The sequence below is a fragment of the Anser brachyrhynchus genome, assembly GCF_964034855.1.
Source record: "Anser brachyrhynchus genome assembly, chromosome: 3".
Taxonomy (NCBI): domain Eukaryota; kingdom Metazoa; phylum Chordata; class Aves; order Anseriformes; family Anatidae; genus Anser; species Anser brachyrhynchus.
In genome coordinates this window covers 114,622,863-114,640,346 of record NC_137696.1, presented here as the reverse complement: position 1 = coordinate 114,640,346, position 17,484 = coordinate 114,622,863, and the positions used below count along the sequence as shown (strand labels likewise).

At 43.3% G+C, this 17,484-nt stretch overlaps 1 protein-coding gene across 18 annotated transcripts in view; it reads right to left on the bottom strand.

Moving 5' to 3' along the window:
• The window catches only part of KCNS3 (potassium voltage-gated channel modifier subfamily S member 3), a 59,396-nt gene extending 44,303 nt beyond the window's left edge, over window positions 1-15,093 (bottom strand). For 5 of the 18 annotated variants that reach the window (XR_013948704.1, XR_013948705.1, XM_080585700.1 and 2 more), the window contains exon 1: window positions 9,921-13,924. The gene's annotated coding sequence lies outside the window, so the exon portion shown is untranslated. Of the gene's footprint in view, window positions 1-7,302; window positions 7,507-9,700; window positions 9,810-9,920 lie in introns of all 18 variants that reach the window. The other 13 variants (XM_080585699.1, XM_080585704.1, XM_080585705.1 and 10 more) reach the window with 11 other exon arrangements.
• Window positions 15,094-17,484: the final 2,391 nt, after the last annotated feature.

Genomic DNA, 17,484 nt, shown 5'->3' with positions numbered 1-17,484 from the left:
GAGTATTGCATATGCTTTCTGGCTCACTGAGCATAGTAAAACAGCTAAATGCATATATAAGTTACTTAATCACATTTAATGATTTGGACTGAAATCCAGTCAGTATGACTTAAGTTACTACCTGTCAGCTGGGCAGTTGTAACTACCTGAGCACACATGACTAAGCCTGAAAATATGCAAGGCAATATTATTTGTTGCAACCTCTCTTATTGTGATATCAGCTGTAACCAGCCCTGTTTTGTAATATTTGACACTGTCAAGTTCACTGCAAAACCATTTGCAGTCTGTGGTGGCACAGGCTAACCTAAAAGAAAAAAGTCATCTAGAACAAATAGCAAGACCATCTGAAACTGTTCTGTGGTTATGGATATCCTGTGAGGCAAAGATGGTAAGTTCATTAGCTAAATTATTTGCTCAGTTGTTATTTATTTTATATACTGTATTAGCAGTGACATCGTTTATCCAGAATAATATAATAAAATGCTATAAGAATAAAAAAATCATGCAACTACATTTCTCTCGAAATGGATTCAGTACAGCCTCCAAGGTCAAATTTTGTTCTGATGTTATCTCCACATAAACCTATTTGGTCAAATTCATCCCTGGTACAATACTGTTGATGTCAACAGACTTTCAGAAACTAAACTTGCACCAAATGCTTCTACATCTTTTCAATAATATGGAAAATGGAAAGAAATGATAGTCATTTGGAAACAACAGTAGATGTTAGAAGGAAAGGGCAGGGGCAGGGGCAGGGGCAGGGGCAGGGGCAGGGGCAGGGGCAGGGGCAGGGCAGGGCAGGGCAGGGCAGGGCAGGGCAGGGCAAGGAGGGGAAGGGAAGGGAAGGGAAGGGAAGGGAAGGGAAGGGAAGGGAAGGGAAGGGAAGGGAAGGGAAGGGAAGGGAAGGGAAGGGAAGGGAAGGGAAGGGAAGGGAAGGGAAGGGAAGGGAAGGGAAGGGAAGGGAAGGGAAGGGAAGGGAAGGGAAGGGAAGGGAAGGGAAGGGAAGGGAAGGGAAGGGAAGGGAAGGGAAGGGAAGGGAAGGGAAGGGAAGGGAAGGGAAGGGAAGGGAAGGGAAGGGAAGGGAAGGGAAGGGAAGGGAAGGGAAGGGAAGGGAAGGGAAGGGAAGGGAAGGGAAGGGAAGGGAAGGGAAGGGAAGGGAAGGAAAGGGAAGGGAAGGGAAGGGAAGGGAAGGGAAGGGAAGGGAAGGGAAGGGAAGGGAAGGGAAGGGAAGGGAAGGGAAGGGAAGGGAAGGGAAGGGAAGGGAAGGGAAGGGAAGGGAAGGGAAGGGAAGGGAAGGGAAAGGTACCGTTTTCATAACCTGAAATGTGCCTGGGAATAACACATTTTGACAGGGAACAAATCTGGCACCCTGCAACATTCCCAATGGCTCTGCAATTTATAGTCTGTTCAGATAAAATTAAACGATCATTATCCACTTTAACTAAGTGGAATTGACAGATTAAAATACATTTGCTTGACAATCTACCTGTAAAGCTCCACCAATCAAGCACAGTTATAATGCTGTCATTATGACACCTGTCAATTTTCAAGACAGCAGAAGACATTAAGCATTTCCTTGAGCCATACTGTCCCAATTGCTGAAGTTTGCAGAAAAAAGAAAAAAAAAAAATACAAAGATCCCCAAGGCATTATTACAACCAGGTCAACATTGTTATAGTTTGATGGTAAAAGAAATTCTTTCTCTCCAGGTTAACTTTTTGACAATAATCTTCTTTGACAGGTCATCTTAATGACACCCTGTTTCCATCAAAAGTACGATTTCAAAACAAAAAGTACTATTTGAAGTGAACGTTTAACTTGCAGCTCAAAGGTCCTCTGCAACTAGGACAATTTTTATAGATTCCCTTCCTTAAAACAATATTGTGTACTTTATTTTCTACCGAGTCCTACACTGTTTCCATTCTAGTACTTCTCCAACAAACACAATGAACATAAATCCTATTGCTACACTTATTCTGGTAGTTTGTGTTACCACTAGCAGTCAAAAACATCTGATACTTGATCCCAGTATCAGACACTTTTCCACAAAGGAAAAATGGCATGGAATAAAGGTACATTGGTCTATTTCTTAAAAATAATTCCTCATTCTCATTTTGATCTTTGGCTACTTAGAGGTGAAACCCTATTTTACTCGTAAAGATAGTTGGTAAAGGTTAATTGCCTAAGCAACTAAGATGATGCAGATACCCAGGTAGGGAAAACAGCATGCCTGAAGTCATACAGCAGATCCATGAACAACTGCAACCTACATCACTTCACTCCAGTGTTCACTTCACAATCTCCTCCATAGCTGCCATGCACCAAACTAAGTAGTGGAAACACAGGATTGGGTACCTGGGCCTAGAATCCATAGTCAAATGCAGTCTGATAGCAGGGCATTCATTTTTCCTGAAGTATGTTGTCTTTAAATATTTCTTCATTAAAAAATAAGAAAATAATAAAAAAAAATAAATATTAGTCCCGCACTTATAGTGCAGTGCAATTTCAGGAGTCAGCAAGTGCATTGGCAGGGTATGTTGACAGAGATAAGAAACTGTACAATCTATCTGGCCACTATAACCTCTCCAGGCCTAACATAAAGGGATAAACAATTAGACATAATACTTTTTTTCTGTAATACAGAGGCCAATGCACCACTAACGGCTCTCCTGAGTTTTCAAGCTGAGTGTTAACAGTTCACAAGCCTCCACACAGAGGCTAGTTATACCCACAATTAACCGTTATAACTTTTCCATGTTAAGGAAAGGAAGTAAGAGTTTGGTGAAATTCATAACATTTTTACCTCCTGTGGAAAGGGAACAGAGTTAAAAATAAGATTTAACCCACTGCCAGGACGATTGACCTGATATTCAAAAATTTCCATTCATTAGTTCATCCTGGATTTTGTAATTGTAAAGGAAAAGTATTTATTTTTTTCCTCACTTTGGAGTCTGAGGAATTGTCCTCCACTTCATAACAGAGAAGACTCCTGATGCTGCATGACTTTTGACCTTTTCTGCTCCAAGATTCTCTTTTCCCCCTCCTAATTGGTTGTTTGTTCTTTTTTTTTTTTTAGTAGTAGTAGTATTAGTACTAGTACTATTTATTTTTTAGAAGCAAGATAATATTTCTAAAGCACACAAAGTCAAAATGCAAATTTGATTGGATTAAATGGTTGTTCTGAACAAGGACAAATCTGTACACACAAAAAGCAAGTTTTTCCCACCTTATGCAGAGAGGAGACACCTATGAACATAAAACCCAGGACTGTGCTGTAGGACATCACAACAGAAAAACCTTTTATGAGACATCTGAAATCAGTCCTGCTTGTGCTAGCAATCTCACCTTCACTTGCACTCAGACACAGAACCAAAATAACTAGAAGGACAGACAATTCAGCCACGGATGGCACAGTGCTAAACCTCTGAATTGACTACCCATAACTTTTGAATCCATGCTACTTTTATTCTGTAAAGCTCTAGCTTTGGGATAAACTGCTTTAAAAATTTTCTCTACAATATTATTAAGGGTGCATCTCAGTCACTTAACTTTTTTTACTTATAAATAAAATGGTTGTGTTAGTAATATACTAGTCACTGCAGAAATTAAGTTGGGAATGAACCCTGAAGAGTTATCTAATTCAAACCCTCCCTTTCTTCAAGGCAGGGTCAGTTATTCCTAAACAAATTTTGACAGATGTTTATTTAATCTCCCATGATAAAGACTGCCCAGAGAGGTTGTGGGATCTAGTCCAGTGCTTGAATGCCCTTGTCCCCTCAAAGTTGTTTTCCTAACTTCTACTTAAGCATCCTGTGCTGCAGTTCAAGCCCATGGATATATAAACAGAGTAGATTTGGAATGGGATGGAGTCACTGAGGACAGACAGTAGAAACAGGATATCTCCAAAATCTTCTTACTGATTAATTTTATTCCTTTGCTACATATCTAATTTTACTTGGCAGTCTGAGTAGCTAAAGTGACATGGGTTTTTTATATATCTATATTTTTATATGTTTTGAGGAAAATCTATTAATCTCAGTGATAAAGAAAGGTTTTCTCTACCCAGGGGAAATACTCCAACATATTTGCAGAGTCTCTTAGGCAACAGGAACACAAGCAATTGTTATTGTGGAAATTCTGGGTGAAACCTTCAGCTGAAAAACTGTAAAAACCTTTGTGTTTGAAGTATTTCACTAAAGGAGTCACTGTGTTGTTTGGAAAAAAAAAAAAAAAAAAGCTCTTGACCCAAGACAACTCTGAAGCAAAGCTCCAGATCTCACTGATGTAAGTTCTGCTGCCTGCTTGGATCTGACAATCGTTTTCAAATCATTCAAGTAACTTTTACAATGCGTGAATGTGTGAGTATGCATGACATGAGGCCACATGCTAAGGGAGGGTATGTTGAGGCAGCCAGAGACAATATCTTCAAGAGACCTTTTTGAGCATAGAAACCTCTGGATGCAACAAAGGATTTGGGCCCAGACTTCCAGCCAGCACTGGGAGAAGCACATTACAGATCAAGCCAGCTAGCTGTAACCATCAGGTGCCATCTCAGAGTGGCAGAAGGAGGGTAGCATGGTGTCACAGAAGCATTAGGTAAAGACCAAGCTCTGGGGACATACCGTTCGGAGCCAGTCTGTAAAGTTTACCTATACTTAGGCTTCATTTTCTTGCAGTGCACAGTGTTTTGGACACATGCCCACCACTCAAATACTGGATATCACTTTGTTCCTCTCCTCTCTTTGACTTTCCAGGTAGCATCACAAACCAATCTGTTTTGAAATGGTCTTCTGGAGGCTATCTTGTCCAATACAATGATCAGAGCAGGTCCAGTTACATCAGGCTGCACAAGGCCAATTGAATTTTGAATGTCTGCAGAGATGGAGAATTCTCAAACCCTCTGGGCAACTGGCCAGTGTATGACCCCTCTTATAATGAAAATATTTTCCTAATGGCTAACCAGAAGCTCTTACATTCCAACTTGAGTACACTGGCTCTCATCTCACTGCTGCACACCTCTGAGAAAAGTTTAGCTTTGTCTCCTATGTACCCACCCATCAGGTAAATATTGACCACAGTAAAGTTTCTCCAAGCCTTCTCTTCTCCAGATTGAATAAGCACATCTCTGTCAGTCTCCCCCTTTATGCTGTGTGCTCCATCCTCTGACCATTTTGATGGCCCTCTGTGGGACTCACTCCAATATGTCAATGTCCTTCTTGTAGTGGGGAGCCCAAATCTGGACATTGTCCAGATACAGTCAGATAGAAATAACTGCTTCTGTGGATCTGCTGGCTACAGCCTTGCTCTTAAAGCCTAGCCTTTCACTGCAAGAGCACTCTGCTGACTCATGTTCAGTATGTTATCTACCAAGACACCCATGTTCTTCTCTTCAGAGCTGCTTTCCATTCAGTCAGTCCCCTAGCCTGTACTGTTGGATGGGATTGTTGCAGCCTGGGTGGAATTTTGCCAGGACATTGAAATCCCTTTTAGCAGCATCCCTTCAGCATACCGATGTAGTATTAGCCATCTCAGCCTCACTAACCTCCCCGATTACTTCAACTTGGCTGTTCTCGCAAAGCATTTAGCAAGAAAGGACATTTGCCAGAAAAGGTGTGAAGCAGGTATATGACAGGCTAAGATATAAAATTGCATCACTGCACAAGTGTTCAATTGAATATTCATAGAAATAGCTGAGGCATTGTCCTTCTATGTAAAAAGGAACAGCCAGCAAATAAGTTTTTAATTGAATAAGCATTAGCCTGTGAGTGCAATTCATCTCAGCACCTTTCAGTATTATTAACCATCCCTTTTTTCAGGAAGTGTTGAGTAGCTGCTAACACCCAGATTCACATGGGCAAAATAATACCTCACATTGGCATAGCTTGTGAGGTGCCTGAGGTGTTACGTGAGTGGACCGTATTCTGGCAAAACTAACAAATGTGTTGCACAGTCCATAACAATATAGCCATTTACTCAACCCAGGACTCAAAGTCAAGCCCTTTAAAGTTACTCCGGGGTAATTTTTACCATTACCTTTCAATGACAGAAAGTTTGGTTACGCAGTATCAAAACAAACCAAATTAGAAGGAATTTCAGAAGGAACAACCCTTCCCCTCCATACTTCTCTCACCCTGCCTCTACAAACATGGTCTTCTAATGTCTAAGATGACCCATATGAACATCCAGAGAAGAAAAATGAGGACAGGTGGCTAGGTAAAATTTTAATCCCATAAAGGGAAAGCAAAGGTTTTGCTGAATATTTTGACAGGGGAATGGATTTCTTAGGTTTTTGCCTGGGGTATGCTTCAGCTAGACAGATTCAGAACTCCCACAAAGAGCCCCAAGGATTTCAAAAGAAGAACAGTGAGGAGGCAATCTGCTACCAATGGGTCCAGAGAGACATCTGAGAACCAAACTACTTATCCACCAAAAAGGAGATAAATCTGTCAGTGTTTTCCTTACTGCAATTTTTGGTGTTAAATTGAGCACTGTTATGTTCCCACTTCACTACCCAAACTCATGAGTACCTGTGGACACAAGACTTCATGGGCTAAGCACTTTCCAAGCCTCATTCTGAGATGAGAGAACTTATGTTTCAGAGACTTTCCTTAGCCTTGAAGTAGAGAATAACTTCAGAGCAGGAATTAGATTTAATTAAGCATGTTCAGTGCATCAGAAGAAACTAATTTAAGAACAGTACATATTTGTTGTCAGTTGGTAGTTTCCCTTTATAAGCTGCTGCTTAAAGCAAAGTATCACTAAGCACCACTTTAAGCAAAAACCCATTTGACCTTAGCAGCAGAGCTAATCTACAATTCACTGGGATAAAGAAGAAGACACCTGAAATTACATTTCTTTCCTCTGGTCTACATTTAAATGAAGTACTTCAGTATGTGCTCAGTAAAACCTTGGAGAGAAACAGAATGATGGTATGAGGAGGGCAAGGCCATAAGTTTCAAAGAACACAGCCAACATTCAACAGTGCATAACAGCAGGATGCCAAAGGACAACTCATTCTGCAGAGAAAGAAGAGGTGCAAAGAATCCTGCCTCTTGCTTCATTTGTGCAGCAGTGTTGCAGTGTAACCCGGCAGGCAGCTCAGCACCACACAGCTGCTCACTCACTTCCCCACAGTGGGATGGGGGAGAGAATCAGAAAAAAAAAGGTAAAACGCATGGGTTGAAGTAAAGACAGTTTAATAGGACAGAAAAGGAAAGAAACGAAAAAAATAATAATGATAATGACAGAAGTATATACAAAAAAAAAAAAAAGCAATGCACAATGCAACTGCTCAACACTCACCGACCAATGCCCAGCCAGACCCCGAACAGCAGCAGCCCCCCAGCCAGCTCCCTGCTTTATTTTTCAGCATGATGTTCTATGGCATGAAATATCCCTTTGGCCTAGTTGTGTCCCCTCCCAGCTTCTTGTGCACCCACAGGCTACTTGCTCGCACGGTCGTATGAAAAGCTGAAAAGTCCTTGACTTAATGTGAGCACTGCTCTGCTGCAACCAAAACATTGGCATGTTATCAACATTAATTTTCTCCTAAATCCAAAACATAACATCACAGCAGACACTATGAAGAAAATTAACTCTATCTCAGCTGAAATTAGGACAAGCAGTTCCCCAGAGGCCTCTGGGAAGCCCTTTAACATTCAGACTTTGTATGTGAATGCAAAAACACTTGCTACCAGCTGTAATCACTAGGATTTATCACTGAGAGAAAAATGTCTGAATGTCTCTGAGATCCACAGGTCTAGGGCCAGCAACTGCTGGAGAAGCCAACAGAGACTCATGTGCTTGTACATTAGGCTCTTCTCATTTATGAGCTTCACAGTTTTCCATGTACCCACAAACTTCTTGTGAGCATCAGATATACTGTTGAGACCCAAAGAACTGAATTGTCTTTAGTTTTGCACCTTTTTGTCATCCTAACAAATTAATCAAAGTAAGGGGGAAAAACTGTTCTTTGCCTGGTGTAACAGACAGAAAACTGTAAGACGAAAAGCACAAATCCGTGAGAAGAACAACTTACAAAAAACAAGACCATAAACACCATTACAGTTTCCAGACTAAAGGCACTGAGCTAAAATATCAGCGAGGACCCTTGCTATCCCTTTTCCTCAACACAAGCTTTTACCGGTTTCACAGATGAATTAAAAGAGCAGTATTGATCCACACTGGCTGTCCTTTTCAGTGCAAACATTGCACTGGACAGGCAAGCACACAGAGTTTCTTAGCTTAAGAAGAATATACAAGGCAGCATCCTTTTCTGCAGCTTATTCAGGGAAAAGGTGCCACTAAAACGCTGTGCTGAAACCATCATTCAATGCTTGTCACAAGCTAGGACTAAAACACGAAGGACTAACTTAAATTTGGGCTGCAGTAATGAGTTGGTTATTTTCAAAATCAAAATCTAACTTATGGCTCTATTTGTTCTTCTTTCAATTGGCCATAAACCGAGTTCATAAAATTACAAAGCAACTTTGGAATTGTAATCCAGTTAAATCAGCACTTACAGGGATTCAGATAAGTGAAGAAATTTAATTAAAAAAAATAATAAAATAATAAAAAAAAAAGAAAACTACTGTAATAAAAGTCTTCTTTGGGACATCCTCCCCACCACTAGCCTTTAAACATACTGATATACTGATTGACAACAATCATACACAAAATTTATATTGTACATTTGTCATCTCACAAACTATGAGGTCGATTCTTCTCCCACTAAAGTATGAAGTGAGAATCCTCTTGCCCTCTGCAGCACTTTTTCCCCCTGTATCAGGGAGGTATCTGTGCAGAAGTCTGCATGGCAGTTAACACCACTGGAAACAGCCTCAGCTCTTGTCAGCTCAAGGGGAGGAGGTAGAAGAGAAGCAAGGAGCAGCATGAAGCTAACAGAAGCACCTCCAATTTTTGGCAAACTACCCAGGCTGTGTCTTAACTCCTCCATGCAAATCAAAACTGTTCATAGATTTTTCCTGAGTTCATTATCTGCCTCCCACAGGTAACTTGCCTGTAGTTACATCAACATCAGCAATCAATTTGTTAGGCTCAGAGAAAAATAAAATGCAGAGGAATATAAAATGCCCCCTATATGGGGCAGCAAATTGCTAATATAAAGTTGTACAACATTGTTACATACAAGAAACTTTCTGTCCATAAATCTTGTATCATTTTATTAACTTTAAACTGCCGTGAGGGAGATGCCTTCAGCTCCATGCTTTGGAAGCAGAACCTGAGACTTGAGGGGTGACCCATTCAACATCACACAGTAGGCCAACATGTTCTACTTCAACATTCCCAAATCTATAAAGTCTCTGTCTTTGCTTTGCTTTTTGTGAGAACTGAAAGAGGAGAGGGACCGGCAAACCTTTGCACAGGTTGAGCCGTGAGCCTGTCATGAGAACAGCACTGGACTGGAATGAATAAGCACATTGAAGAATTAACCAGTTCTTAAGATATCAGCTGGCATCTAAATTGCTTGTCCACACTGATGAACAAAGGGCAAAAATGTGCAAAAGTGGAGGAAAGAACAGGGAAGAAAAATTCTTTCTAACTCAGATGATAAGTAACCTGTCCTCCTTAAACCAGCCACACTTTGTTCTCTCCATGTGCCCTTAGTTGGTCCACCCCCCCTCCCCCCCCCAAAAAAAAGGGGGGGGGGGGGAAGAAAGGGTCGTTTATTAGTCTTTACCCCAAGACAACCTTCTTCAGAGCACATGTGGCTCCAACAAAGTAGATGCATCTTCAGAGCACACACACCTTGCCAGCACAACCTTTCATTTCTTGCTGCTGCTGCATTGCTGCATCAGGAGTATGTAGCAGAACAGATATCAGTGAGGGAAACAATTTAGAGGAATTAAAATGAGTGAAGCCTTCCAGAGTCCTCTACACCAACGTTACCAAGAACTTACCCACACAGACGATCCTGCTTGCTTCAGATTTATCTTAGCTCCTTGCAGAGCAGTGCATGAAGTTCAAGGTCTCAGGCTCTATCTGTAACACTGAAAATGACCTGATTCCATCTAGAGTAAAGAAAGCTCCAGAACAAGAACAGTGGTTACACTGGTACCTTCTGACTTAAAGTAAAAAGCTCATCTTTCCAGAAGACAAATCTCTTGAAAATAAGATGAGTGTAGAACGAGCTCCCTCAGAAACTAAGGCCCAACACAGTCAACACCATCTTCCTTTCCAAGCAAGATAAATATTTTAAAGGCATCTCTTGTAGAGCAGAATAATAAATACAAATAAAAATAAAAATAAATAATAATAATAAATTCAAGCATCAAATACAGAATTTCCTTTCAAGGAAAAAAAAAAAAGTTATCCACAAATAAGAGATGACAGCAGTTTAACACACTACTATTAGGACTCTAGATATACTATGAATGACAGGAAGACAAGACAGAATAGAACAGATTCAAATAAAATGGGAAATAAAGGGCAGAAGTGTTATTAAAATATGGAAAAAAAAAAAAGGGCTCAGAGGGAAATGACTTATAGTAAAGAACAAATGGTGGAGAATGGAGAAGCAAATTGGGGTCATGCCTTGGATCAGCTGAACACCTGGCGTCATCTGGTGCAGAACCATCGACTGCAACAGGTCAAGGACTGCTGCTCTCAGCTGAGGGTTTGGCCCTCTGCATTGAACCAGACAGAGGCAATCAAACAGGCCTGGCCTTCTGGGGATGTTCCCCCCTCAGGAAATAAAGAGGCAACACAGGAAGAGAATAAGGATGATCCCACAAATGACAAAGGAGAAAGCAAAGTCTAGACAAGGAGAAAGATGCTAAACAGAAAAGAATGGAAGGAGAACAAGAAAGAACAAAGAGATGGGGCAAAAGCAAGATAAGAAGCAAATATCCACAGGTTAGTGGAATACATTTCATTTATTCATGAGCACTGTTTTATTATGTGTCCTTGGCAGACATCCCGTAACTGAAAATTTGCAAGGCAGAGAATGATGCGAGTTTAGAGACGTGAGCCTTGTTTCTAGTCATTAGCCTTGGGCAGGTCATTTTAATATACGTGCCCCAGTAGCAAGTAAACAAGTTCTTTAAATCAAGAGCCTTTTGACAGGAGGCGCGCTGCAAACAAATGGACTTAGCCACAGCCAGAGAGGGATTCCGGGAGAAAAGGCAATAAGCAAGCCTGGCCACAACCTGTTTACGAGTAACCAAGAGGACAGACAGGCTGTTGGGAAAGACATTGCACAACAGGCTGTACTCCACTGCTCACTCCGACCCTAGCTCGTGCCAGAGCATCTGTCTTTCACACGCACTCCGGGCTAACTGACATTTATTTTACCTGGGAGTAAGCGGGGCTCAGCATGCCCAGCTGGCACGAAGGAGGGATGCTCGCAGAGCGCAGCCCAGGAGCGGTGGCAGCGGTGTCTGGCAGCTGTCCCAGCACAGAGGCAGGCACTGTGTCCAACATCAGCTTCGCTGGGGGCTCTGCCAGAACAAAGTGCTCACCCCTGGCACATGCATCAAGGCTGAACTGGGAAAGCCCAGCCACCTCCATTCCCCATACAGGTACAAGGTGCCTCCACAGCTCGGCTCAGTCACTGCTGAACTTCACTTTGCATTAAGGCTGAGCCTGCCCCGTGGTCCTGGTGCTGACAGTTAATGGCTGGTTTTACTTTGCCTGTAGCTGTAGTTCCACAGCTAAGGTGATAACAGTGCCTTAATACTGATTTATCATCTGTTCAGGTTTGAGGTGTTTATATTCTTCTTGCCCTGGGGAATTTGCTAAGTCCTAGAGAGGATGAGCAAAGAAATACTTTACTTAGAACCTCTCTGTTTGTTCAAAGGACAAGATGTTTTAAGAAAACATCCAACCCAACCAGCCTCTGGAATAACTCTAGGGATCACACCAGAGTTTGCATCAGTGCAACTGAAAACCTCTACTCGTGCCTTTTCCTTTGCCATTTGTTTTTACAAATGGGGAGCTGAAGGGCTCCTGTCATTTTTGTGCATTGTCTTAGTGCTAAGCCTGGTAAGACACAGATCTTTAGACATTGTGTTCAAGGAGAAAAGTCTCTACAAAAATAGCATTAATGTCCTCTGCTATAAATACATATAGATTTTGCTTATTTTAAGATCAATTTAAACAAATCATTTCAGCCTGTATAAAGAATGCCTAACAGACAAAGTAAGGAACCAGGAAATTTTGATATTATTTCTGTACCTTTCCGATTTTTTCCAATTCCTGCAATTGAAAAAAAAGGAAAAAAATGTTAATGTCTCTTTATAAAAAAGAAATGTTTTGAAATTGACAGATAACAAGCACCACACAAAAGCTAGGTATGAATATTGTCAGTTAAAGCTTTTTTATCATCATTTAGCTACCTACCTACATATAAATCATTTACCCAATTTCACAACATAAAATCCCCTTTGCCTAAATACAGTGCTGTCTCAGCAGAAGTTTGGATACAGTATCCACAAAGTTTTTTCATCATTAGCCAATTGTCTCCCATTGCCCAAGTACTACTTTTATGAGGAGTGAAATTTAGAAAAGTAGAGGGCAACAAGAAGGGGATGAAGTTCTCTATTTAAGAAAACAAACAAACAACAACAACAACAAAAATCATTCTCATCACAAGTTATTATTGATCTCAACATCACTGCAATGGGCAACTTCCACCCAGTAGCAAATAACAAATATAGCCCACAAAGTTTAAGCGAATAACAAATATAGCCCACAGTATATAGCCCACCTCTGCTACCCTTTAAATCTAGGACATCAACACTAATCAAGTCCTGCCAAAACTGGGATTGATTTAACCCTAACTTCTTTGAGCAAAGAAAGATTTTGGAAAATGCTGACTGAGGAAAGTAAGAAAGCATGACTCAGGACATGCCTCTGAAAATGAAACCTTCCCAAGATATCACAAAGACTCCCAGGATTTGACTTGCATACACCCCCCAAAAACCCTGGCTCCTGCACAAAGTGTACTCTTGCCTCCTCGACCCTCTTAGGATGTTAGTCTGAATAACTTATGCCATCTATTGGCCTAGACCTGCGACAGATGCTCCGAGGAGAACTTTAATTCTGGGAAAGCAACTGTGTTAAAAGGGATCTGACAGTAGATCTGTAAATTCTGCTAATGGAATCAATACACTGCCGCTGCTCAGATCTTGAGGTCTACCTTCCCCAGCAGACGTGCTGCCTCACAGCCCAGCTCCCAGAAAAACCAGCAGCTGTGGTCTGGATCAGGCAAAAAAGAAGAGATAGTATTGGTATAGGTCTAGCAAGCACTGCCAAGAAAAGCCAGAAATGAGCAGCAAGGATTTCCACTGTCTTACAGAAGCATGTAAGAAAAGTCTTTATTATAAGAGAAAGGCCCTTCAAAATCCCCTTGGATCTAAAACCAGAGAAACTATCTCCAACTTACTAAGTCTGCTTTAAACCGGCCACGCAGTGAGAAGCCACTTCTCTCGCCTTTCTGTACCCACAGTGACTACTGCAGTGATTTAGGGCTCCTCCAAGCGAGTTTACTTTTTTACCTAAATGTGTTTTTAAAAGGCAAGGCAGAGCTCTGCAATGCGAAAGGGACGCAGAGCCATCTCTATTGATCCGCTCCCTCGCAAGCCATTAGGAAGCACCCGCGGAGAAGTCGGCGAGGAAACACGCGGCCGCCCCGGCATCGCCTCGTCCCCTCTGCGGTTCCAGAGTGGTCCCCAACTCCGGGGCTGTTTCTCTTTGGGGGGACGGATTGCTCCGGGAGCGACTTCTGCGGAGCCGGGGATCCTCAGCACCAAGCTGCAGCATCCCTCCTCCTCGTCCTCCTCCTCCTCCCCCGGCTGTTTGCCCCGCAAAGCGCAAGAACCCATCGCACCTCCGGCACCGAGCCGTGCCGTGCCGTGCCGTGCCATGCCGTGCCGTGCCGTGCCGAGCCGTGCCGTGCCGTGCTGCCTACCTGGAGCTGCCCGGCTCCGCCGCCTGCCCCGCCGGGCTCTGCCGGGCTCCGCGCAGCGGGCGGTGGGAGGGGAAGGGAGGTGGCAGCGGGCGGGATCAGGCGAGTCCCCACCCCGGCCCCAGGCACCCCCCCGGGCCCCCCCGGAGCCCGGTTCCCGTCCCAGAGCCGCAGAGAGACGGGCACCTTCCCGGCGGGGCTAGGGGCCCCTAGGCTAGGGGGGGTCCCGGGGGGGCAGCACTGAGAGCGGGGGACACGAATTGAGCCCGGGGGGGTCCCGCACTGAGGCTGAGGGGTCTACACTGAGACCAGGGGGTCCCGCACAGCGCGCCGGGGGGCTCGCACTGAGCCCCAGGGGTCCCGCACTGAGACTGGGAGATCCCGCACTGAGACCGCGAGGTCCTGCTTTGCACCCAGGGGTCCCTCATGAGTGCTCCCGGAAAACCCCTCTCCACCACGGGGGTCCTGCTCGTCTCCCGGAGAGCTCCCACTTTTTCCCCCTGCGTCCCGTCCCGCACCTCACCCGTGGGGTCCCGTCCCTGAGGCACGCGTGGAGACCTGCCCGTGTCACCTACCGAGCAGTGACCCCCGCTCCCACGGCGCAGGAGCAGGGAGAGGGGCAGCCGGCAGGGCAAGGGGGGCGATGCTGAGGCTGTCCCTGGGGTCCCTCCTGTTTGGGCTGCGGGGCTCCCACCTTCCTGCTTTTGGGCACCGGTGGTGCTGACAGCACCCCGACAGCGTAAATGGCATCGATCCGCTATCGATTTGCTGCCACTGATGTGCTCAAGGGGAGAATGGGAGGCTTCGCCTCAAGGTTCTGTAGGGGGAAGTGGTTTCTCTTGGTGTCCTGCCCCCAAATTGTCCGTGTTCTGCCTCGTTTCTGCCTTAGTGAAGACCAAAGGGTAGCAAGAAGTCAGGCCTGCTCGGACCGTACACAACAGGATATTCGGGCAACCCCACCTGTGTTCCTTGGATTGAGAAGGTTTGTGCCTTTGCTACAAATTTAAATAAAAAAAAAAAAAGGAGGATTTTCTGTACTTTTCATAAACTTTTCCAAACTTTTCATTAAAAAGAACCTTGAAGACATCAACTTTACCATAACCAATTTCAGAATTTGGGGAAAAAAAAAAAAAAAAAAACACCTCCACTTGGTAACTATTCCCCCCACTTTTTTTCCTAATTAGTCCTTCTTTAAAATTAAAAAAAAAAAAATCACAAAATAATGTGATTATGCCATAAATTCTCCTCCCCCCCCCCTTTTTTTTGTAGAATTCATTACGTCTTTTAAGCTAACGAATTCAATTTAACAAGGTTGTTCAAGAACAACCTCTTGTTGTCAAGTGAACATAAATACTCACCATGTTATTGTGTTCCTGGTGATAATTTTGAAGTCGTACAAGTGCCCTCAGCTGTGAAGACTGAGGAGAGTGGGGATCCTAAGACAATGTATTTCTCTCTGGTCGTGTTTTCTGGTGTTCTCTTAAGTTGCTATTGCTGTGCAGGAAGGGTTCTTTTTCTTCCATGTCATGGTATATATTTGCATTAATAAAATCTTGCTTATCATATTCCTGTTCCACTAATCAGAGAAGCTTTAATCACTGCAGAATATGGCTTGCCCAGAAATTATATGAATCTGTCAGTGCTATGCACAGCAATCTGCATTTCTGCTATATGTTTTTTTTTTTTTTTTCTTTTTGAAAAGCCTAATTCACCAGCAGTATATTAAGATCAAAAGCAATGACCTGCACAGAATGACATTTAGTTACGGAAAGTTTGCAAGAAATTAAGGGGCTGAGTGCAGAGTGACTTTCTCAGAACTATCCAAATACAAGAATGCGAACGGAATTCTTCTCAAAGACAAATGAGGTCGTCTCAGTGGGTCATTTAGAGATCTCAGCATAAAATTTGAAATATCCTGCAGAAATACTGTCACTGACTTTGGAAATGACGCTGCAGCACAGCAGCCCATCAGATGGTTGCACAACCTGAGTCATCACAGGTGAGATGCTGGAAACTGCCCAGGAAGGGGAGCAGCCGCTCTCTGGGCAGCAGGGGCATGGACGTTTCTCTAACAGCTGCAGAGATCTGTGATAGTAAAGGGGGATGTGGTGGGCTCATTGTTTAGGTCTACAATCCTGGTGATCCTTGCCCTTAGCCACCATTGTGGCCACTGGATACGTCTCATGGTTTTGGTCTGCCCACCACAGAGGGCAGAAATGTGCTGCCTCAGCATCTCACCCAGCCTGCCAAGCCTCAACCTGCATTGCCACAACTCGCGGCTCCTTACATCAGCATGATCTTGCACTGCTCTTTTCTGGATGACAGGCCCGGCCCCTAGGGGCAGCACATCTAGAAATGTCAATTCTCTCCTCCCAGTGTTCTGCAGATCCAGACGTCTTCTCTTCTTCATCCGCATCAAGAAACATCACAAGACTAAGGAATCACATTTACTTCTGTATTTGATGCATCATGGCTTATTTCCACATAAACAGTGCTTAAGCACTGAGCTGTCTGAAGGAACATCTTCCCTTACAAAGCAGTTTTTTGTGTGCTCCCACTAAACCTCGGCAACTCCCTTGAGCTATGATCATGCTGTTACATAGAGGGCTGACTTGAGATTTTTGGCAGGTTTCTGTATCTTCATTTGAAAACATGCCCTGGAATTTGCTTGTCTTGCTCATCTGGAAAAAGAGAGAGGTCATTTCTAGTTTCCTGATGCAGGGAAATTTATTGGCAGCTGATGGTGGTGGTGGGCATGAACTCAGCTGCTAGCAATGGGAAAAAGAGATGGAGGGAAATCTAGGCTGTTAACACTGTCATCGTTGTTGCTCTGCAGAGGTTTATAATATTGGAAAATGGTGTTAACTGTTGCTTTCTGGCTTAAAAGGATTGTGAGATGAAGACTGCTAGGATAAGTGGCATATGTAAAGCTGGCCCACATTATCTTGTAATTTAGCCAAAGGTCAACCAGAAGGATTTGTATTCTGAAACAAATCATTATAAAGTGCCCAGGCAGGTTTTTACAAATGTTAACTCCTTCAAAGCTACTGGTAATAAGTTAACTCAAGACAAAACTGTTGTTTTAAATCCCTCTTAAGATGAGAAGGCTTTCACCAGTGGAGGGAATGGAGTGAAAAGTTTGCACTAGCGAACATATGGCTGCACATTGGAAGCAATTGTGACCCCTCTAAAATGGCTTACATCCTTTTTATGGCTCTCCAAAGCATGCAGTGATTCCGTTCAAAGTCAGGCTGCCACTGGCTAATCTGAACTGGAAACAGCAATGCCCTGAGCACTGTTGTGCAGGGGTTTGTGGTGTTTATGTAATTCCGCCATCCCTAGGGGCTGGCCATATTTTTTCCTATTTGTTTTCTTCCCTGAATTGCCTTCATTCAACCAAATTCTGTCAACACTTACACCAGTGGAGCCCTATTAAAGGCAAATGGACTCAATGTTCTTCCTTCACAAATGCTCATAATTTAAACTGCACAGCTGTGGGACAAAGTAAGAGTCACTCTGCCTTAGGTACTTTCTTGGGGAGAAAAAAAAAAAAAAAA